We start from the raw sequence: 16,851 nt of genomic DNA on the forward strand, positions 1-16,851 counted from the left end.
TACATCCCCATTCCTTTTATGTAGGACAACTTTCCATACTGTTCTTGCCTTCCACTGTTGAGGCAGGGTCTCTCTTCTTGTTTCTGCTTCTGTGCAGGGTATTCCAGACTAGCTGGCCCTCCAGTTTCTCCTGTCTCCACCTCCCATTTCCCTGTGTGAGTACTAAGAGATGTATATGCTCACCACCCTTCTGGGTTTCAATGTGGGATGTGGAGACCGAATGCAAGTTGCTGGGTTTTTGCAGAAAGTACTCCTACCTGCTGAGTGATCCTGGTGGCCCCATGAATTTTTTTTTAATTATAATACATGGGTGAGATCCTAACCACAAATCTTGATATATAATATGTCATGAAATTAAAGCATAGCAACCAATTGATAAGAAACAGTCAATTTTTATGTGCATTTTCCTTCATAAGAGATCACAAATTATCTAATGAAAATCAATTTATTTCACAAAGAAACTGAAAAATAAAGAAACCAAGCTTTTGATGTAGCAGTTGAATATCACAGCCTCATACATCAGGTGACACCACTTGTGGCTTCCTAGCATTTTTAGATTCTACTCTGCATTTTAAACTGCAGATTGTTGTGCAATTATTAGCCATATAAATATAAATACATGTTTCTAGGCAAATTACTTAACCTCCCTGAGAATTATTCTCTTATATGCAAAGTGGGTATAATAATTCAGCTTACCACCATGCAAGGTTTTGTGTAGGATTGAATAAAACTCCCTGTAAACCACTACCTTGGGACTGGGACATAGCAGGCAGCCATCAATTCAATACATGTTTGCTAAGTACCTCTTTGTGGGAGGCATTGTTCTGGAGTCTGCCTATTCAGAGAGGATGACGTTTCCCCTCCTAAAGAGTCTGTAGTGCAAGCATAACTTATGATAGAGAATATGTAGGAGGTGGTAGAGATGGAGTGAGAATCAAAGAAAAGATTGCAACCAAGAAGCCAGGCATGGCTGTAAACCCAGAACTGCAAGCAGGCTGCTATTACTTTGTGCCTAGACTAGGGCAGTGGTAACAGAAAAGGAAAGGAGAGCAAGGGTTTTGAACACATTGAGGAGTCAGAATTGGTCAAGTGTGATGTTATTTTGGAGCAGGGTATTGAGTATTACTGTCAGAGTGGAAACACCATACCAGTTTTTTAAACACTATGATAATACCAGTCACTGAATATAGCAGTCTGTACCCATTTCATGCTCACAGCTACACAGGGAAATCTATCATTATCAACCCCATTTTACAGACCAGGAAACTGAAACACAGAATTAGTAAACAATCTGCCTAAGGTCAACACACCCAGCAAGGTGCAGAGCTAGGATTCAACTCGTGGTGGACTGTATAGAGAACCTCGCATTCTCATCCATCACCTTATGCCATCTTTGCATTAGACAATTAGAATGACAAAACTAAACTGGAACATTTAAAAATATGCGGATGGGAAAGCTCTTTGTAACACAAAATCACCAAACTCATTGTTAATGATGTGTAAAGAAGGTAACACGTTGTCCCAAAACTTGTGCTCTTGGACTAATAGCCTGAATTTAGAGCCCAGAATCACCCCATCTGGCCATGGAAGCCCGAGAAGGTTCTTGGGTAGCATGGATGAGAATACCACTCACTGTCGCCTTTTGCTCTGGGACACTATGGAGTCTTGAAGGAAGTTATTATTCAGGCTCCATAGAAGCCCCTCATTCAGACTATGGCTGAGAATTGAGATGCCGAAAACTCCATTTCTAGGCTACCTCAGTAGGTTTTGAACTGTGCGGCCTGCAGAAAGAGAAACATTCTCTGGCCGACCTCCCTGAACAAACCTCAAGTGGCCCAGTATTATAAAGCCAGCAACAGAGGCCAAGAGGCTCTGGGGGCTGGACTCTAGTGAAATGGAGGTATCTTAACATTGACTCTGCTGTGCCTTCTCTATCAAGAATCCAACTGGAATCCAGCAGGTCTGTGACTCCGTGCTATGAATCTTCACACACAGACATAGACACAGACACAAACACAAACACAGTCTCTCTCTCTCTCTCTCTCTCTCTCTCTCTCTCTCTCTCTCTCACACACACACACACACACACGATCTCTCCATACATGCATATACACTGTCTTACACACAGTCTCTCTGTCACATACATGCTTTCACAGACTGTCTCTTACACCATACATGCATGCACTGTCTCTCACATGTATTTGCACACTCACTGTCTTCACACACACACACACACACACACACACACACACACACACACTTTTCGTAAACTACAATCCACTTATTCTCTCTAGGGGCCTCTAGCTCTAGCCTTCATCCTGGAAACTCCAGCTCTGACCCAGTCTTTCTCTCCTGAGCTTTGGGACAGAGCTCTGCATTTTCTTAGGCTCCTTCTGAGTTCCTAAGAGATTCCTTTGTCCTGCAAATCACCTGAGGCCACTCCTCTAATTTGCTCTGCTACCTCCTCTATAGTTCCGGCCGGAGGGACTGTCTGTCCCTAGCCTCCCTCTTCACCCCACTTACTACTCCCAGGTTCAGCTAAACTTCACTTTAATGTCAAATATGCTGAAAGCTGCACTCCAGCTTCCTCAGCCTCAGAGCCCTGCACCTGCCCATCCTCTCCCTCCTTTTTTTTTTCTTGTCTTTTTCGAGACAGGGTCTCCCTGTAGCCCCAGCTGGCCTGGAACTCACTATGTAGACCAGGCTGGCCTTGAACTCACAGAGATCCACCTGTCTCTGCCTCCTGAGTGCTGGGATTAAAGGCGTCTGACACCATGCCCGGCTCCTCTCCCTTTTTATTTCACCTGACAATTCCTAGTTGAGAATTCGAGCACAGGCTATGGGCCTCTCTCCTCTGGGATCCCCCACCTACTCCAGACCTTCATTAAGGCATATTACAAGGGCTATAAATCCTGGTGTCTATGTAGGAAAATGCTTGAGAAATTGACGTTAATATGGTGTAAGGAGAAGGTAAGGGATGATGCCTGGCACATAACTGGGGATAAAGCCAGACAAGTGAAAGCTGGGAAATCTTAAGAGCCTTAATTGTTAAGAAGATTTGGCTTTTACTCTGCGGTTTTTACTCTGAAATTACCAAATATCAAATAGGTCTTGTTTCAGGGATCATTTTGAGAATTACCAATCTTGTTTCTAATGGTCAGGCCCCTTTCACTCGCTGTGCCTTACCTAGATCTTGTAGGTTGGTGTAGATGTTTCCGCCTTCTCTGTTCTCTGAGAAGTGGTACAGCTGGAAAGTATTTCTGATCCATAGCCCTTCCCTCTTCCAGACCTCGAGCCTTGAGCACTAGGGCTAGAAGGGAGGTCTTTCTTAGGGATTATTAAGCATCTGTGAAACACCAGACTCTACTGAGCACATACTAAATATGGTGAAGCAGGAAGCATAACATATAGAGGCAAGATGAAACAGATTTGAGAGACAGTTATTGAGTTCTAGAGGCTGTCAGTATAGAGAAAAGAAAAGAGAAGTGATTTCACACAGAAGTAGTAGGGAGTCAGGGAACTTATAGAGATAGAGGGGAAGCACAAACAGCCACAGGATGACTTACAGAGTGTTTCTGTATCAAATCTGGGGTAAGATTTTGAAGAATTTTTTTGATACTGTTTGCTTTTTTTTCAACTGGCAAACTTTTATTGAGTTTTTTGCATTTCATATAATACATCTTAATCCAATTTAAACCCCCTCCGTCTTCCTGTCCCTCATAAACCCCCACACCAGATTTCAGGTATTCTGTCATATATGTTAAGTCCTATCCAGTCAAACATTTACATCCAGATGTCCCTCAGTTCAAGTTCATTCACTGGAGTTTAGTCAGCCTATCTAGCATCACTCCCTTAAAGAAGAGCTATTCTCCCTCACCACACAGTAACCATTTGCCAATAGTTCCTTGGCTAGGGTTGGGGCCTGTTGCCCATTTTCCCTGTTCTATGCTGGGTTTTTGTCTGATTGCGTTGGCATGGGTTGTGTGCATGTGTTCATCATTGCTGCAAGTCCATGAGTAAGTTCCAAGAGGCCTGAAAGCCTCGGTTTCCTTGTGTTCATGCACCAACTCTGGCTCTTACAATCTTTCTGCCCCCACTTCTGCAATGGTCCCTGAGCCATGGGTGGGCGAGGTTTAGTATAGGAGATCTATTCAGGGACACGTACTATGCAACCTCTTATTCTCTAAAAACTTAACCAATTTTGGCCTTCTGTGTGCATCTCACTCTATTGTATCAGGAAGTTTCTGGTACATTTAGACAATGGCGTTCTACTCAGAGGTAAAGAAAGACAGAAGCATGAAATTTGTGGATAAATGGGTGGGAATACAAACTGTTATTCTAAGTGAAGTAACACAGACTCAGAAAAGCAAGCGACATTCCCTTGTTTGAGGATCTTAGCACCTTATATGTGAGCATATATCCTGATCTAACATCTGGAGCCAGGAAAATAGAAAGGAAACATGAAGGTAAGGGAAAGAAAAAGCCTAAGAGAGGGGGACAATAGGAAACAGATGTTGGTTGCTTTTTAACAGAAGTTTGTCTTGTATGTAGTATCTGAAATGTGAGAAACACACAGGACAAAATGCTCTTCTCATAGATGCACATGAGCTTGCCAACTCTGACTCAGGAGAACCAAATGTGTCTATCTTATTTCAACACTCCATTCAGTGACCCATCAGTGATAATTTGAAATGGGTTGTGGTTAGAAGGTTATTTATATAGAGTACATTAAATTGGATGGGGGGCATTAAGGGGAGTTGTGGGTAGGAGAGGGGATCTAAATACCATCAAATTTTATTGTATGAAAATCACAAAAGTTCAATAAAAAAAGAACAAGCTAAAGCCAAGGTAAATAAAATAAAATGTAAGAGTACAAATATAAAAGCTGGTTATTTGAAAAGTATAAAAGAAAATGAAAAAAAAGAAGATGTAAATACCACGAAACAGTGTCCTGACCCCATCCTATTCCACTTCACTCTGAGAGCTCTTTTTAAGCATTTGGTAGAAAATCACTTTCTTCAAGGTTTATGTTTTAGTACAGTGAATTTCACTTTTAAACAAGAACTTTCCAAACTACCACACAAAGGTTGATAATTTTTACATAGTCTCAGGAGAGTTGCGCACCCCTCTCCTGCCCTACTTCATTGTAATGGTTAGTCTTCTGAGGAATATGTAAGATCTATGGAATTTTCTTTACATTCAAAGGTCAGTACAGAGTTTTAGCCACACCCCTCCACTTTTCAGTCAGATCCATCATCTTTTGCTGTACTGGAGAGGAAGTATGAGGTAGATGAAGCCTTCAGGTGGAACTAAGTACATAGTGTTCTAGAACAGCAAGCTGACTTAATCCGAAAGGGTAGGCTTCGGCAGTCAAACCAGATTTGATGGCAGGATTTGCCAATGGGAAGACTTGCAAAAGAATGTTAGGATGTTAAGGCACAAAGTCATCTCCAGAAGCTATAACTGAGGGTGTTTTCAGGATTATGTATGAAACCACCTAGAATAAATCCAATCCAAGTGATGACCCCCAAACTGAAATTTATTTAATCCAGAGCCTCACTGCAAACTATAAGACATTAGACAGAGGCTTGCATGATCAGTCTCTGGATGCCTGTCACCAAGTGAGTACACAATGTCATTACATGGGTGAACTTAGCTTAAGGTTTAATGGGTGCTAAATGAGATTTGGTTGTGTTCCAATCTCACAGGCCACAACGTTTTGTTTTATCAGCCACCCATTGCCCACAAGGTAATTTCCCTGTGTTGCCTAATCCCTTTTTGTTTATCTGAGGGAAAATGTATATCAGAGTATATTGGTGGGGCTGATGGCAGTGATACAGAGGTAGATGTATAAAATGAAGGAAGACTTTGAGAATGAATGGACAGGGAAGTGTTTCAGTTGCTGCTTTTCCTAGCCTGGTTGAAGTTGGTCATCCAGAAGGCAAAGAGGCAGCTTCAGCCCCATTTCAGGCATGCATGCATGCAGGCAGGCAGGCAGGAAGGGATCTAGGAGCTGTGTCTAACACAGGTAGGATGCTTGGAAGTACTCATGCCAGGAAAGCTTTTTTATGCTTCAGAGTCAGCCTTGCATCCAGTGTGTCAAAATTATAGACATTTTCATGGGGGTGGCAAGAGACTAAGAGGGGGCACAGCACTTAGGAATACATGACTGAGCTTTTCTATTTGCTTCTAATCACTTGTCCAAAGGAAAGTATAGAAGTCAACAATTGCATTCTTTTTATCCCTTTTATTGTATGATTAACCAATTATATCATTAAAGTTAAGTAAAGATCTAAATTTCAAGAGCAACAGAGATTAGCAGTTTAAGAACACATCATTGCAACATAACCCACTGTTTACAATCTGTTCCTAAATGACCACTCCATAGACAATCATTTCATGCTCCCTGCATAGCTTCTCATTCTCTTTGCTTTGTTCTCCAGAATACGAACATGTTATCTCTCTTCTCCTTCCTTCCCCTTCCTTCCCCTCTCCTCCCCTCTTTTCTCCTCCCCTCCCCTCTCCTCCTCTCCCTTCCCCCTCCTCTTCTCTTCTCTCCCCTCCCATCTTCTCTCTCTGTCTCTCTTTCCTTCCCTCCCTCTCTCCCTCTCCAGGATCTTGCTATGCAGGTTGGAATTGAACCTGCTAAGGATCCTCCTGCCTTAGTATCCCAAGTGCTGGTATTACAGGTATATGCCACATGTTTCCTTAACAGATGGTAGAAAAAGAATTTCCACTATGAATTATTTTGCTTTATCCTTCTATATTCACATCCTCCTTTTCATTATTGCTCTTCTATCCCTTCCTATTTTTTAATTGTTCTTCTCTTCCCATGTACTATATTACATATATACACCCATGTATACATATGTATGCATATGTGTGTGCATTGATATAGGTCCAAATACAGAATAATAACAATTCTGTGCAATGTTACGTTTTTACTTTATTTCTCCCTAATCACCTTAGCAAAAATACTAGTCATTAAAAAGGTCTAAAATTCTATTAAAATATATGACTTTACAAGTGAATTTTGGCAGTTAACTCCTGGTGCCCCTTTTTCTTGGGCTTCAACTGCTTTCAGAAAAGCCATTGGTTTGGGAGTTTTACTGACAAATGCCTTCAAGTCACCTTGATTGTGAAAGCTTCTTCTCTCATCATCAAATTGGAAAGTTGGCTTGGCTGAATTGTTCACTTGGGATTTCAGACCCAGGAAGTTCAGGAGGAGAATTTTCTACTCGGTGTCTCTGTCACTGTTACTGTGACATAGTCAGATGTCAGCCCTATACTTTTCCGATTGAAAACCCCTCCATTTTTTTTCTGAACAGACTTCAAAATGATTTATTTTTTATTTGAAATTTAAGGATTGTACAATTGTGTGCCTTAGTTTTTGTTAGAGAGGTAGGTAGAAGTTAAGATCTGCATTTAGTTTGGGGCATTTTAAAAGTTTTCTTAATGGTGATTTCAAGGCTATACTCACTGTCCACACTTCAGGGATTCCAGATACTAGAACAATGTAGTTCTTTGAAGCATTTTCAAGATTTTAACCCTCTTCTTGAACTAAGAAGAGCTATTAGCTTAAAGTTTTTCTTTTTTAAACCAGTGCTCAATGTCATCTTCATTTGTACTAATTGTCTCTTCTGTGATATTTATTTGGCAGATCTCCTCTGTCATGGTAAGTTTTATTTCTCATTCATCACTCTCTTGTAGTCTTTTTTGATGACTTTTCAACTGTTTAGCTGTTTGCTTTCAAAAATGTCCAGTGGCCTTGCATCCCTGTCACAGTGACAAGTGTCAGTTCCTGCATGTTGGCTCTTCCTCTGAATTCCTTTTGCTGCTTCTCTATGGAAGCCCAGAGAGGTTCTTTGTTCCTTTTTGGCATCACAATGCTTGCTTGCTCCTAAACTTCTTTACACCACTCTTTCTTAAGTTTAGGTAGTTGGTATTTTCTTCTTTTACTATTGTTTTATTTGGAGATTCTGTTGGCTTGGAGCTTAGAAATTGGATTCTACCCACAGCTGTATTATCTGTCTTTCATGCTAGAAGCTCAAGAGCTGAGGGCTTTTAGTTGAATTGCAAGACTCATTTTAAGCTAAAATCCTAAGAAATTCTGTAGAGAATTAATATCTAATCAACTGATATGTTCCTTCAAATAGTATCAGGGAAAAGAACTTCACAACCCCATATGTAAAATTTAAAAATACATAAGTGTATAAGTAAAAAAATATTAGTGCACACACAAAACATAATTATACTAAATACCTGAATGTACAAATATAGAAAAATACAAAATAAATCTGGTCACACAAATAAATAGACATGGAAACAAACATGCACATAAAATAAGCCTTATATGTTCATAGTATTTAGCTTTTGTTTAACTAAAATGTAAAGAATATTTCAATGAAACGACTAGGAGCATTAGAATTATAAAGCAGAGAGTGAGCAGAGCCACCTAAATGTTCTAGCATTTGTGGAAAGAGATTTTGACTTTGTGTCAGAGGACTTGAATTTCAGTCTTGGCAGAGCTGTTTACTAGCTGTGTAATCGTGTGACATTTGGCAAGCCACTGAAAGTTATTTGAGTCTCCATCTCCTCATCAGTCAAATAAGTATTCAATAGCTGTGAGCTAAGTCTGAATATAGAACTCTATTTGCCACAATCTAATCATGTTTTCATGTATCTCTTTACAGTGGTAACTGGGATTTCTATTAGTGGGAGTGGAGGTAAGTCATTGATGTGGAGGGGGAAATCTGAATAGATTCCCACACAGGTCCCACAACATGATCTTTCTTTTTGAGCAACTAAAAATGAATTCAGCCTCTTTATGCCCAAGTATTGTAGAAATATGGGAAAATAAATGCAGTGTTCAAAATCACGAGCCAGGTTTAGGGATATAGCTCCTTGTGTTAGTGTGTGATCAGCATCTGTGAGGCCCTCACACAGTCATCCAGAACAGCAAAAGGAAAATCCAAAATCTTATGATCCTGTGAAAGATAAGTCCATATTCACTGTGAAGCATAATATAATGCAGGGCATAATAGGCCTTGAAAGACTAAAACAAGACACAATGGGAGCATAAAGGAAAAAGCATTTTATTCTGATTGGCAACACTTAAGACAGCACTTCATTCAAATACCCCAGACTCAAGGATCCCTACCATTGAACATGAGAAAGGCATCTATGAATTCCCATGCTCCAAAACATATTTCTTATCCACTTGATGTCTCTGTGACATGCTACCATATAACTCATGTCTTTCAAAAGTATGGTGCTGTGTGGTGTGCCTAGAGAATGCCTGGAAATGAGGCTACAGATATGGGCTAAAGCCAAGTTATTATGGAACATATGTGCCATATAGCATTTTCTAAGTGAAATTCCATTCTTGTGCCAATTTTAATAGCCAGTCCATGATCTAGGTCCAAGATCAGGGCTTCTAACCAAGGAGAAAACAACCTCTCTAGTTCTTAATACTCATCCTGATGTTAGTTATGCTATCCTGGGCACAGATCCTTAGGGACAGGACTCAGAGGCCACTTTCTAAGCTGACAGTCCACCTGTCCCTCTAATTCAGGCCACTCATAGTTCAGGTTTCTGTTTCAAATGAAAACAAAAGCTGGGGATGGAGCAGGTTACAATTAGATTTTGACATAACTAAACACCCATGTATGAAGATGCTGGTCTTTCCCAGAGTTCTGATGATATTAAAGCCAGGGTTTTAGACTTCAATGTATCATAGCAGATAACTTTTAATGGGGTTTGTAGAAAGACAGTTTAGATGGGAAACAGTATATAGGGAGAAGAGAAACAAAAGTAGTTACTGTAGATGCAAATTCAAAAGGTGATTTTATCATATTCTCATATGAATTCTCAGAAATACTCAGATTAGTTATGGAATATTCATACAGGCACCTGATGGGACTTGCCTAATAAAAATTAGAACAATTAAAATAATCTTTAGTGCTCAGTGTGTTTTGGTATACTGTCAGATCTTAGGCAAATAGAATTTATTCACTTGTACATTTGCAAAATAATATGTATTGCACAGCTGCTTTTGTTTCCTGTTTTGTGGCTATATCAGTAAACAAAATAGAAAAACCTCACCTATTAGTCAATTAATATTTTCAGTGTCAGCACATATATATTTTCTGATGCTTTAATATAAGGAGATATTCAGTTCTGTTACTAAAGAAACATAATTAACTTTTGTTGCAAACTATGATTTACATGATTTAGTGGCATCAGGGATTGCATTGGGTGTGCATGATGCTGAAGAGCTTTTTGGATGGCAACATCATTATTCCTTTCCTTGAATCCCTTAATTAGAAATCCAGTGAGCAAGTACAGAAGAAAAGGGAAGAATGTAACAGAAAAGTTAGGGAATTCCAACTACATATTTATTAAAAATATTTTATTTATTATTTTTATTTTATGAGTATGAATGTATTGCTTGCATTTGTGTAAGTGCATTTGTGTCATGCAACACCCATGGAGGTCAGAAGAAGGTGTTGGATTCCCCTGGAAGTGGAGTTACAGACGATTATTAGCCACCGTATGGGTGCTGGGAATTGAACCCAGGTCCTCTGTAAGAACAGCCAGTGCTCTTAACCATTGAGCCATCTCTTCAGCCTCCCAACTACATATTTGAAAAGCAGTTGAGGAAAAGTTTTGGCCAAGGCATTAAACATCCTTTTGATTAACTATATGACCTTTATCTACAGAAATTTTCTTTGTAATGTTTTTAATAAGCTCGAAAAACTTAGGGAAGCAGTGGGGAAATTGCAATGCCGAGGAAATCTACAGTACAATTGCCGTTAGGCACTATGATGTTAAAAATACATATTAACTAATGGAAATAGTGCTGGACACTAATTAAAGTATCCAAATGACTTGCCATTATTAATAACCCTGGATTTCAACAGGGAGCACTCGCAGTGGAAGTTCTGTAACTATCCTGGGCACAGCATGACAATATTTTAAAAATATGTATGCCATGAAAGAATCCCACTTGAAATAGCTGCAAGATGGCGCCAAAAAGTTACCAAGTAGAACGTAGCAGAGACTCAAAATGAACTGACCATTTATTCTTATGACTTTTAAGGAAACTGAAAAATTGTTTTATTTTTGAAATATATAACATACTTAATAAACATACGTTTTCTTGTATTTAAAATGATGAACTTTTTTGCTCATTTATTTCACCAGCCTTTATGGAGCCACCATAAATAAGGAACTATCAAGTAGTTAGTGGAATAAGATCATGAAAGAATAGAAGGAACGACAAATAAGTTTAAACACCTTCTGTGAATACATTGGCACCTAAAAGATTTATAAATGTACTGCTCTTCTGGAAATGAGTAAAGAGGTTTAAATAAATAAAAATACAAAATGCAATGTACTAAAGTTTGATAAGAAAAACAGAATGAGGTGGTCATGGGAGCTTAGTAAAGGGTAATCAAATTCTTTCCAGCTGAGGAGGATCACTGAAAGCCCTATAGTTAGGGTCACTTATGAACTGAAGTCTGAAGTAGGGTTCACCTAATCTGGCAGTTGTAAATACTACATGCTTAGTTCTCCAAGAGTGGAGAGAGTGACAGTCATCCATATATCTTCTGTGCCTAATACAGAAATAGCTCTAATAACAGCAAGTATTTAGTAAAAGCTCACCAATGACCAGGCCCATGTTAAACATTTTATATACATTTTCCATTATCTTCATAACAATTGTGTATAGCAATTACAATAAAGCCAGCAGTGCAATTGTTTGAAGACCTTTTGCTCACTGTTAGAATCCATTTTTGTCTTCTCTTGAAAATGAGAAAACAGAGGTTCAGAGAGGTTAAACAAATTTTCCAAGACCACACCGGTTAGTCACAGAGACAGCCCCAATTTGGACTTAGGACTTCTGATTCAGAAACTTGTGTTATAGCTGCTCAATATCTGTTTTTTCAAATAAGTGAGTAAAGATGAAATTAGGAAGGAAGTGAGATAGGATGAAGCAAGAGAGCACTGAGTCCACAAAGTGTTAGGGGGAGGAAGAGCAAGAGACAGATGAGATGGAGGACAAAACTGTTGCTGTGTTTTAACTCTAAATGAAGAAGCGTAAATATTTTTTTCTCCTGTAAATAATGAACTATCACCCACCCATGGCTCAAGGACCATAGTGGAAGATGAGGCGAAAAGATTGTAAGAGCCAAGATGGGTTCATGAACACAGGGAGGTGGAGGCTTCCAAGCCACTGGACACTTGCTCATGTGAATCTGTGGTTGCGATGGCATCGAACATATGACCCATGTCAGCTCAATTCAACAAGGGCCCAAAGGGCCCTCCAAAGGGGAGGTGAGAAATAGGTGGTGGTCCAGAACTAGATTAAGAGCTATTTGAGACTGATTGCTGCTGGCCAAGGGAGAGTATGACTTACATATGACCAGTGGATGGACTGACTGGACTCCCGTGGAAGCATTCACACTGAAGGACATTTGGGTATAAACACCTGAATGCATAGGACACATGTATGCCAGAGTGCACAGGATTTCGTGAGGGCTGGGGTAGGGGGAGGCATGGATAGGGTAGGGGAGCCTGGATTTGAGTGGGAAATGTTGTGTGAAATTTTAAAAGCTCAATAAAAAAGTATTTTATGTCCAATTAGATAGCTGGGTGAGAGAGTTGTTCTTTAAGAAAGAGACTAGATTCCAGTGGGTGGGCTCACATTGAGGGACATCTAGGTACACAAATTTGATTTTATAGATCTTAATTATATGATAGAATGCACGAAATCCTGATGGGAAGCTATGGGAGTTGTGGATGGGGGAGGGGGTATGAATATGACTAAGATTTTTTGTATGAACTGCACAAAAATTCAAAAAAATAGACATTGAAAAAAATGTAAAAAAATTTATGACCCAGTTGAGGACTGTTACAATGTCTTTAAAGTAAGGTAACACTGAATAAAGGTGTCTTAGAAAAATCTTCAAAGAAAACCTACAAAATGGTCATGTTTTTTATTTTTTATGTAATGGATAATTACTGGTGATGTTCTTTTTTCCCCATTCTTGTGCTGTGATAAAAAAGTTTCCAATTAAGCAAAATACTTTTAAAGAGATGTGTCATATTTTAAATGGATGGAAATTCTCAAGAATAAAGAAAAATTATTTTTAAAAACAAAGAGGTGGGTCATATTTTAGGGCAGATTTAAAAATGAACAAATTCTTTGTTGTTGGGAATAGACATTGCATTTAAATATTTAGGGGTGATATGGACGTTGTATTTTCAATTGAGTTGTAAATGGCTCAAATGTCTAGTAAAATATAAGGAATATTTATTTCTCACTGTTAGTTGAAGAGAAAATTGGTGGCTGCTAAGGGAAAGAGAGTCAGTCATCTTAGGATGCGGCCCCTGACAGGCTGCCCATGCTCCAGTGGACGACCCTTGTGGTGATTTGAATAAGAATGTCCCCCATAGGCTCCAAGTATTTGGACATTTTGTCCCCAGGTAGCGGCACTGTTTTGGGAGGTCTTAGAAGGTATGGCCATGTTGGAGGAAGCATGTCACTGGAGGCAGGCTTAGAGCATTCTTAAGCTTTGCCAGATCTCGACTCGCGATCTGTTTCCTGTGCCTGCTTGAAGATTGAAAGCTTGGCTTCTGCTCCTATTCCAGCCACCTCTGCCACCAAGCCTCCCCTCCATGATGGACTCTTGCCCCTTTGGACCTGTAAGCTAAATAAACTTTTCCTTTTATAAGTTCCCTTGGTCATGGTGTTTCTATCACAGCAACAGAAGAGTAACTAATACAATCCTGCACCCACTCATGCACTAAGTGAGCTCAATAATTGGCTTAGGACATCTTGGAATACTAACTTTATGTAATAGGCCTTAATACAAAGGCCTATTCAGAATGTATAAACTCGGGGGGGGGCTATGGGGTCATGACAAAGGGGAAAGGGGAAGGGGATATAAAGATGACTTTATGTATGAAATACACAAAAATTCAATAAAAAATTTTAAAAAGAGTACATGGACTTAGGAGGAAAAATGGCAGAAGGTGATTAAAACGAGTTGGAAGGAAGGGAATGGATGGTAGATTTGGTCAAAACACATTATATTTATGTATGAAATTCAGAAACAATAGAAAGAACATACTCTCATATATGCATATATATGAGAAAACATTTGAACATTTGAGAGAAAGCGATCTTGGATATTTTACAACCTCACAACCATTTCCTATCTAAATTTATTTAAAATTAGAAAAAATTTTAACTGATAAATCAACTCAATAAAACAAAATCAGAATGTAATGATTATATGCGTTATATATTATAGCTTGTATATACAGTTCTTATATACATATTACAATTTTAGAAGTAATAAAGAAAAAGAGTTATTGCATTGATACAATTTGTACTTTTCCTGCAGCACTTGTTTCTGTTGATATTTCCACCTTTCCTATGGCTGCCAACTGCAGCAAAGGAAACCCACTCTAGTTTGCTCAAGTGATCGTGGTATATACAACACCGCATCAAGGACTAATTTCTGTCCAACTTCTTGGTCATCTTGAAATGGTGAAGTTGTAATATGGTTTGACTATTTTTACTGAACTAACTAGCTGGTTACTTGAATTGTTTGGTTAAAAATATTGTTACAAGGTTTTTGGAGAATGAGGTGATGAGAGTGGTTGGACTAATGGGGGTCAATTGATTTAAATGGTGAACCTTTTATGAAAATAAAAATTGCCATGGGAACCAAAAGAAGTAGAAGATAGTTATGAAGCTTTTTAAAAACTGCTTTTAGTTCTACTGTTCTATTTCCATTAGGTCAGATCTGATGAATGTTATTATTTTTATTATAATTCTTTATCTATGTAGAGTACCATTGGATTTTTTCATCAAAGTACTCATAGGTCCTTTTCTTCCACACTTACCATTTCACAACGCTGCTAAATAGATTCTGGGTACATGGGGCCGAAGCTTATTTTCTTACCTAGCTTAGTATTATAGCAGCTGAGTGCAGAAAAACAATCTGTTCAGAGGTAGCGTTTTGTGCCTGAAATGTTGATATCCCATATATAATACAGCCTTCATAAGTGATGATGGACTTAACATCTTATGATACTTCTATAAGGTATAATTGAATAGTATTCTTGGTAATTTCTGCTCTGGGCAGAAATGGAAAAGGACCGGAATTGCACTAATTATGTATCCTACATTGAGCAAGATTGCTTTGAATTTTATTCCCTCAGTCTTTTGTGAGAAAAATAAAAGCTAACAACAATGTGCACTTTTTCTTAAAATAAAGAGACCATTGTGTAATTTCATAAATACATCACCTTGTAATTTAATGTCATCGGCTACAATCATTCAAATGGAAAACATCAGCAGAGCTATTTTTCTTAGATTTGTGTTTATCATAGGTAATAAAGTTAGATTGAGTTCTTTTAATACAATTTTAATTTTGGTTCTAAATAATTTGCATCTTTTCCAAGGTTAAAAAATCACAGAAAGTACACATAAACACTAAGATGTGAAAATTTCCTCAAGTACAGCAGTGTCTTTTCTATAACAAGCACCTTGTTTGTTTGGAACTGTCTCAACATTAAGCTAGATAAGGAGATATAAAAATGAAGGGTGTTTGATTTTTGCTGTGTCCACTGCCCAGTATTGAGGGACATTGGTCGGTTTGCAGCATTGCACCATTTTTAGGAAGCTGGGAACAGTTTAAGCATATGCCACTATTTTCCCATCTTAAACAAAAACAGAAAGGATAACAAATAATTTAAATCCGTTTTGTGTCAACAGGTTGGATTTCAGGACATTTACTTTTTAAGATAGGTCTTGAAAATGTAAATGCACTTGAATGGTTAATTGCCTGTACCTTCATTCTGAAAAAAAGTTAATTTCCAGTAGGAAAACAAAACAAACTAGGCCATTTACTTGACTACAAAATTAATGACAGTTTTCAATAGCCTCAGAAATAAGCTTAATAATACATCAAAAATAATTTCTAAATGCTCACAAGTATGGCACACAAATGTGAAAACCTTGTGTTTAGGTTCAAAGTAACCAGATGTCCAAGTAGAGGATGAGATGTAGCTAAGAGGCAGTATGAGTAAAAAAGATTTAGAGGTTTTCACGGACTGTGAGCTCAGTATTATTCAGTTGTGTGTTGTGGCTGCACAGAAAACAAAATCCATCTTCATCCACATTAATAGAAAGATAGAGCTGGAAACAAGGGGGTAATGGTACAGCTCCACTTTGTGTCTGGCAAAACTATACGTGAAGTGTTCCACGAAAGCGGCAGCCACAAGTTACAATGCATCTGGAAGGGAGACAGCAGGTTGCTGATGCATCTGGAAACCGTTCAGGAATGACTGAACCTGGAAATGAGAATTCTCAAGGAGGAAGGGGAAACAAATACAGTCGGGGAATCCTCCCTTGCCACTGTGTCTTTCCCTCCCCATCTTCTCTCCCCTTTGTGGATGTATCTGGCTCTTTGTGCTCTTCTTCCTCTCTAAAGCAATTTATGGAGATTGTGACATCCTAGTTTGGTTCCTTGATACTGCTCTATTTCCTTGCATACCCTGAACACCACATTTCCCCCAAAGCCCATTTCATTTCACTACTGTTCTTGTGCCTTTTCACTCATGGCCAGGAAGATTGAAGCACAGAAAGCAACCCCTTCCCGCCACCACACTCCACATTTCTTTTTCAGGAAGGGCTTCATGTCCCTGGGAGGGGAAACAGAATATGAATTAACCAGCACAGACCCTTAAGCCGAGGCCCCGTGAAAAATCGTCTAGGTACAAAAGAAGCAATTCTAATAAAGCTGTAAAATGAACTAAACAAACTTCCTTAGT

Source organism: Nannospalax galili, unplaced genomic scaffold (genome assembly GCF_000622305.1).
Source record: "Nannospalax galili isolate Female #2095 unplaced genomic scaffold, S.galili_v1.0 scaffold371, whole genome shotgun sequence".
NCBI lineage: Eukaryota > Metazoa > Chordata > Mammalia > Rodentia > Spalacidae > Nannospalax > Nannospalax galili.